At 34.7% G+C, this 8,524-nt stretch overlaps 1 long non-coding RNA gene across 1 annotated transcript; it reads left to right on the top strand.

Annotated features, from left to right (window-relative positions):
* Window positions 1-271: 271 nt before the first annotated feature.
* LOC123627287 lies at window positions 272-2,566 on the top strand. Its single transcript, XR_006731232.1, has 3 exons — window positions 272-339; window positions 1,264-1,466; window positions 2,469-2,566. It is a non-coding gene; the product is annotated as an uncharacterized LOC123627287 (long non-coding RNA).
* Window positions 2,567-8,524: the final 5,958 nt, after the last annotated feature.

Below are 8,524 nucleotides of genomic sequence, written 5' to 3'. Positions count from 1 at the left end.
ATTCTCAGCCTACTTCCTTCATTATTAAACTACATTATTTTATTCATGCAGGTTGATGACTTTATGGAATCATTGGAAAATGTATGTTCAAGATGTCGCTATCTGGATGCCAAGACTCAAGTTGATCAAGAGGAATTATTCTCTATGAAAGCAACACAAGAACAATGTGAGATGCTAGAGAAAGAGAACATGAAGTTGGAAAAAGAATTTTGGGACCTCAAAAACCATATGCAAGAGATGGTAGATCTTGGTGAAATTAAAAAGTATGAGGACGAGATTGAAGAAAGAGCAACACAGGATGTTGTAGAAAAAATAAAAGAAGTCAATCTATTTTTGCAGGTTAGTTAAGTGTGAAACGCACTTTCCTTCATTTCACTGCAGATGATACTGTGATGTGTTCATTGTGTGTGTTTCCTCTACTTCCGTTATAGCAATTGGTTTTGTAGATTTCTAGAAGGAAGGTGGCATCTGTTTCTCCCTTTAAATCTTTTAGTTTCTATCATCATTATAAATAAATTCATCTTTGAGAATATTGAAGCTCCTTAGACAATCATTTGATTATTAAGGCCAGTTAGCATAAAACAATACTATTAGGAAAAGAAAAAATTGTGATTTAGAAATTATACTGTACTCTTGAGTTTCTTTTTAAGTTACATTGCTCAACTTTTTAAATTTTAATTTGATTATATTATTCTTTGGATTATTAGAATTCATGAGTACTAATTTAGTAATGATTCAATTTTTTATAATTCTGATTAAATTATCAATTTAGTTGATAATTGATGTTCAATATATTAAACCTCAGCTTCTTTTGTCACATATTTAAAGTTGTTCTCGGAGAATGGGTGTCCTTTTAGCATTGTGGGTGGTCAGCCTGGGAGTATCACTTGAGACTACAAATTGGAGATAAGCCTGGGCATTGTAATAAGATACCATCTGTACAAAAAGTAGTAAAATTAGCCAGGCATGGTGCTGCACATGTGTATTCCCAGCTACTGAGGAGGCAGAGGCAGGAGGATGGTTTGAGCCCAGGAATTGGGAGGCTGCAGTGAACTATGATCTGGCCACTGCACTCCAGCTACAGTGACAGAGACACTATCTCTAAAAGTAGAAATAAATAAATAAAAGACAGACACTGTCTCTAAAAATATAAATAAACAGACAAAATAAAATAGCTCTCTGATTCAAAAGTAAAGGAAACAAATATGCAGGAATTGTTCAGGTTAAAGGATACTAAAAATGTATCCTTTTTATGTGTTTTAGTCACAAGCGGCATCTGAAGAATACATAGAACAGTTAAAAGAGGATCATGTGGCTTCAATAAGAAGTCAGACAGAAGTGACAATTAAAAATCTGGAATCTGAAATCTCCAACATGAAATTTTCTCAAGGAGAAGTGGAAAAGTATAACCCCCTGTATCAAGGAGAATGAAAAGCTAGGAAATATTTGTTGAAGAAAGCAAAAAAGTAAGTCAAAATATGGAATAGAAAATAAATTAAGATCATTAATTTGCCTTGAAAGCATGCTTTTTAGTGAGATAGGTTCATGAGATTAGTGGGAAGTGAAAGCTAACTAGATAACAGAATTTTGGAAAACAATGTTAATAAATGAACTATCTTTAAAAATGGTAGTCAAGGGCAGTTTATGACTCTCCCTGTTGTTTGGTTATATATGGCTTTTTTCCCCCTTAATATTCTCGTGTAGTTAACCTTACCTGATAGTCTTTCCTTGAAGTATTTTTCAAGCCTTATAACTTGGTGTTATTGTTATACAATTGCTTGTCACCATTCTGCTCATAGAAATATTACGAGTTTAACTACTTTTTGGAAGATTACAACTTAAACTGAAAAAATAAAGGAGTACGACTACTCTTGGCACATTTTGACGTTCAGTAAATTAACTTCTTTACATTGGTTTACTAAATACAATTATTTCTACCTTTTTTAGGGATAATCCTTTTATGATATATATTTAAAGAGTACAACATGATGTTTGGACATATTTGTACATGGAGAAATGGCTATTATAGTCAAGCAAACTAACACATTCATAATGTTCATTATCCCTTACCCTTTAAATACAAGTATTTCTAATGGAATCCTCAAGAATCTTATAAATAAGGCCATTCCAGGAGGCAGCAAGTGTTACCTGTTAAGCCATAAATCATTGATAGAGATTTCTCTCCCCTCCTTGCTTTACTTGAATTACTTATTTTGTAGAAATTCTCCTATTTATATATATATATATATATATATATATATATAAACACACATACTATATATATATACACACACACATACTTCTGTAGAACAATTGTAAAACTATAACTGCATACAGTAGGCATGCTGTGATACATTTTCACAGTTAAAACACTATTTAATGGGAAATTCCATTTACTCTTATGGTAATTTTTTAAAAAATGCCATCATTTAGGAAAAAATGAAATACTAAACATTTGTCTTTTGCAGTTTTCGCAGAACTCCTGAGCGACTAGCAGCGTCCAGTCGCAATCTTGTTGAGGAGACACAGGGGACTGGAACTTGCTTTCCCACTCGAGCTATGAAGACGGGCACAGAAGCACCTTCTGTTGGAACTGATCATAATGGCTTAGGTCTTCACAGAGAGTTTTCTTCAAGAGAAAACTCAATGTTCTTTTCCTCATTCCCATGGACTTCAGATGCCAACTTGGAGACCTACTTGACTGAGGTTAGTTATATTGTCTTCTTTCCTTTGGGTTTCAGATTTCTGATATAATTCTTGTTTCTCATTTGGTGAAATACTGTGTTGTTAAAATGACCTATGCATGATAAATAAAGGTCATAATTATCTGTGTTAATAAAGAGAGGAAAGTGAAAATTTTCCATTTTCTTCAAGTCCCTGAAGCTGTCATTTTCAAGAGATACCTGTATATTAACATTATTCAATATATGGAACTAAAATGACACGTTTGAAATTTCTTTAAAAGCAGCACTTAAGTTAGATTTTAGAGACTGAATCTTATTGCCTAACAACTAAAGGTATATTGCGAGGTGCTTTGGCTTACTTTCTAGTTGATTTTAGTTTGGCTATTGTTCATAACCCTTTTAAAGTTTTTTGTACCATCTTGAATTTTCCACCCTTAATCACAAGTCAATGATTGCCATCCAAGCACTTAACCACAAATAGATGTTTATTATTAAAAGCAATCCAAGATAAATAAGTTTGAGGAATTAAATAAACCTATAGTATTTAGATTAGATTTTAAATTAAAATATTTGTCATTTTCTACGTAATAGTATATCTTTAATTGCTATGTTACTTGCAGCATTTTTATCTTAATTACTGTAAAATTAGGCTATTGATGGGCAATTTCACAGCACTTTTTAAATACTTAAATCAAGCAAATATTTGAATTTTTTAATTCAGGATATTATGGGGGTATAAACATTTTGGTTACATGTAATACATTTGCCTCACCCAAGTGAGGGCTACCAGCATGTCCTTCCCCTATAACGGTGTGTTCCACTTCCGTTCGTTGTGGATTCCCCCCCAACCCCAGTCCCCCACCTGATTGGCACCCAATGAGTACCTTAGTGTTCCAATTCGATGGCGAGTACAGCTGGTGCATGTTTTTCCACCCTTGTGATACCTCATTTCAAAGGATGGGCTCAATCTCTATCCAGGATAGTATAAGAGGTGCCAGTTCACCATTGATTTTTGTAATTGAGTAGTATCCCATGGTATATATACACACAACATTTTATTAATCCACTCATGTGTTGATTGGCACTTGGGTTGTTTCCACTTCTTGGCAATTGTGAATTGTGTTATTATAAATATTTGAATGGAGATGTCTTTATTGTAGAATGTCTTTTGTTCCTTTGGATAGATGCTCAGTAGTGGGATTCCTGGGTCAAATGGTATTTCTATTTTAGGCTCTTTGAGGTGTCACCAAATTACTTTCAACAGGGGTTGTACTACTTTGCAGTCCCACCAGCAGTGTATGAATGTTCTAATCTCTCCACATCCATGCCAGCATTTGTTATTTTGGGCCATTCTCACTAGAGTTAGGTGATATCTCATTGTGGTTTTGATTTGCATTTCCTTAATGATTAGAGTTTTTCAGCACTTATTTTATATGTTTGCTGGCCATTAGTCTCCCTTCCTTTGAAAAGTTTCTGTTCATGTCCTTTCCTCATTTATTGATGGGGTTGTTTGATTTTTTTCTTGTTGATTTTCTTAAGTTCTATATAGATTCTTCTTATCAGCCCTCTATTGGATGTGTAGAAAGCAAATATTTTCTCCCATTGTGTAGAATGTCTGTTCATTCTAATGATAGTTTCCTTGGCTGTGCAGAAGCATTTTAATCTGATCAGGTCCCATTTGTTTATTTTTGTTGCTGCTACGATTACTTTGGGGGTCTTCTTCATAAATTCTTTACCTAGGCTGGTGTCTAAAAGAGTCTTCCCAATATTTTCTTCAAGGATTCTTAAGCTTTCGTGTCTCAGGTTTAAGTCTGTTATCCGTCATGAGTTGATTTATGTGAGAGGTGGGGATCTAGTTTCAGTCTTCTGTATGTAGATATCCACTTTTGCCAGCACCACCTATTGAATAGAGATTCTTTTCCCCAACGTATATTTTGTCTGCTTTGTCGAAGACTAGATGACAATATGAGGATGGTTTTATATCTGGGATTTCCATCCTATTCCAAAGGTCTCTATCTCTGTTCCTGTGCCAGTACCATGCTGTTTTTGTTAGTATAGTCTTGTAATAAAGTTTGAAGTCTGGCAGACTGATGCCTCCCAATTTATTTTTTTTGCTTAAGATTGCTTTGGCTATACGAGGTCTTCTCTGGTTCCAGAAGAAACATAGAATTATTTTTTTCTAAATCTGTAAAGAATGATGGCAGAATTTTGATAGGGATTGCATTAATTCTGTAGATCACTTTAGGTAGAATGGACATTTTAACAATATTGATTCTGCCAATCCAGAAGCATGGTAGGCATTTCCATGTGTTTAGATCCTCTACAGTTTCTATTCTCACTGTTTCGTAGTTCTCCCGATACACGTCTCTCATCTCCTTCCTTAAATATATTATAAGTATTTAACTTTCTTGGATGCTGTTGTGAAAGGTGTTGGGTCTTTGATTTGATTTTCAGCTTGACTGTTATTGGCATTTATGAATACCGCTGATTTGTGTGTATTAATTTTGTATACTGAGACTGAATTCGTTTATCAATTTCAGGAGTCTCTTGGTTGAATCCTTGGGATTTTCTAGATATAATAGTATCTCATCAGCAAAGAGTCGGAGTCTGACGTTTTCCGCCCCCATTCAGACGCCTGTCATTCCCCTCTCCTGTCTGATAGCTCTGGCGAGGACTCCCAGCACTCTGGTGAATAGAAGTGGAGACAGTGGGCAACTTCGTCTGGTTCCTGTTCTAAGCGGGAATGCTTCAGTGTTTCCCCATTGGGTGTGATATTGGCTGTGGGTTTGTCATATATACCCTTAATAATTTTCAGGAATGTCCCATCTATGCCTATTTTGTTAAGGATTTTTATCATAAAAGTGTGCTGGATTTTGTCAAATGCTTTTTCTCCATCTATTTGGAGAATTATATGGTCTTTGAATACGGTTTCTATTCGCCCGTGTATATTATTGTCTGCTTTGTCAAAGATCAGATGGTTGTATGTGGATGGTATTATATCTCAGTCCTCTGTTCTGTTCCATTGGTCTGTGTCTCTGTTTTTGTGCCAATACCTTGCTGTCTTGGTTACCATAGCCTTATACTTTGAAGTCTGATAATATGATGCCTCTGGATTTCTTCTTTTTGCTTAAGATTGCTTTGACTACTTTGGCTCTTTTCTGGTCCCAAACAAAGTGTAGAATTATTTTTTCTAGATCTGTGAAATATGACATAGGTATTTTGATGGGGATTGCATTGAATCTGTAATCAACGTGAAATGTATGGACATTTTAACGATGATTCTACCGATCCTATGAACGTGTTATGCTTTTCCATTTTAAGTCATCTGCAATTTCTTCCCTCAGTGCTTCACAGTTCTCCTTGTAGAGATCCTTCACCTCCTTGTTTAAGTAAGTACATTTGTAGGTATTTTATTTTCTTTGTACCTATTGCGAATGGTACTGAGTCTCTGATTTGACTCTCAGCTTGACTTGTTGCTGTATAGGAATGCTCCTGATTTGTATACATTGATATTGTAACCTGTGACTTTGCTGAATTTAATTATCAATTCCAGGCATCTCTTGGTGGTGGAGTCTTTGGGGTTTTCTAGATACAAGATCATGCCGTCACCACAGTGGAATAAAACTAGATATCAACTCCAAGAGAAACACTCAATTCTACACAAAGTCATGGAAATTAAACAACCTGCTACTGAACGATCACTGGGTGAATAATAAAATTAAGATTCAAGTCAAAAGATTCCTCAAACTGAATGACAAAGGGGACCCCAGCTCTCAAAAACTATGGGATTCAGCAAAAGCATTCCTATGGGCAAAAGTCATAGTCTTAAATGCCTGCATCAAAATGACAGAAAGATCACAAATTAACAATCTAACACCAAGGCTCAAGGAATCAGAAAATGAAAAGCAAACCAAATGCAAAGCCAGCAGAAGAAAAGAAATAACTACTGTCAGGGCAGAACTAAATAAAATGGAAAGTAAAGAAACAACGAAGTATCAATGAAACAAAAAATTGGTTCTTTGAAAAGATAAGCAAAATTGATAGCTCTCTTTCTAGATTAACCAGGAATAGAAGAGAGTGGACCCAAATAAGCTCAGTCAGAAATGAAAAAGGAGGTATTACAACGGATACCACAGAAATTTAAGGCCAAAAATGTCATCTGGAAATACTATGAAAATTTGTATGCACATAAACTTGAAAACATAGAGGAAATGGACAAATTACTGGAAACACACAACCTCTCAAACTCAATCAGGAAGAAACAGATCTCCTGAACAGACCATTAACAAGCAACTAGATTAAAGCAGTAGTAAACAATCTCACAACAACAACAGAAAGCACCGGACCAGATGGAATCACAGCTGAATTTTACTAGACCTACCAAGAAGAACAATTAATTCTACTCCATAAATTATTCCATAATTTTGAGAAGGAGGGAATCCTCCCCAACTCATTCTACAAAGCCAATATCACCTTCATACCAAAGCCAGGAAAGGACAGAACAAAAAAAGAAGACTACAAGCCAATAGCCCTTACGAATACAGATACAAAAATCCTCAAGAAAATACTGGAAAAAACTAAATTCACCAGCACTTCAAGAAAATAATCCTGCATGACTGAGTGGGCTTCATCCCAGGGATGCAAGGATGGTTCAACATACATAAATCAATAAATGTGATTCACCACGTAGAAGGAAAAACAAAGACTATATATGATCATCTCAAGAGATATAGAAATTTTATTTTAAGGAAAAATTCATTAAAATGAAAAACTGTTCACACTTTCATAAACAGCAGGGTTTTGCTAAGAATTACAAAATAACAGATTCATGTGAAAATATAACTTGAATTGCCTGACCCTTGTACTAATAAGAGAAAGTGTCACCCTTCTGAAATGATGTATACTCAATATACCAATTATTAATTTTACTTTTTATGAGATTAATGTAAGCAGCATTACACATATACTCTATTAACTAAATGTAAAATAAGTAGGGTTTTTTAATTTATGTGATTATTTTTCTATTTAAGCAATTGTGAAGTTAAGTCTAGTTTCCACAAATATTTAAAGCCACATTATGTAAGTGATATATGATTCCCATGAAAATGTCTGTGGTTTACTTAAACATTGTAAATAATATTTGACTTATTTCAGATGACACACAAGTTGGAACAAAATATAAGTATGGAACTACAAGAAGGTATGCTGTGAAAATGTATGAATTAAATTGGCATTAATGACTTGATTTCTGAAATCGACCATAAATACGAAGTGGCAATCTTTTCTATTGTTTGGTTAATAGACACTACACTTCCTCTTACACACATGTAATGAAAGATGTGAAAACATTAACATTCATACTGAACAGTATTCTTATGCCACATTAATTCCACATGGCTTTAAAAAATCTCATGAACTTTATGTATCTTTTTTTTTTCTGTCTCTACACTTTATTCACTGCTGCCATCACTATGATTCTGTCAGTCAGCACATGAAACAATTCTCTGAAAACCAAGGCATCATCACTTCCTGGGATTACGTTAGTGATTTAAGGCCAAAAGACCCCAGGCTCGTGTAGTAACATTTAGCCAAGTAGTGACAGTTCATAAGCAGTCACTTGACTGGTGACATTTTAAATCAATCATTTACTTTGTCATTAGTGTACTTTCTCCCTGAGGAAAAGTTCCATATTCCTTAACATGGGAAAAACACCCATATCAACTTGGTTCTTGTCAATTTATTCAACTTCATCTCTTGCCACATACCTTAGTCTGCCCCTTTGCTCTAGCATCTCACAAACTAGACTACTTGGAATTCCACAGTGCTCCTCCTTATTGCCC

Source organism: Lemur catta, chromosome 24 (genome assembly GCF_020740605.2).
Source record: "Lemur catta isolate mLemCat1 chromosome 24, mLemCat1.pri, whole genome shotgun sequence".
NCBI lineage: Eukaryota > Metazoa > Chordata > Mammalia > Primates > Lemuridae > Lemur > Lemur catta.
This window is presented reverse-complemented; position numbering and strand designations above follow the sequence as displayed.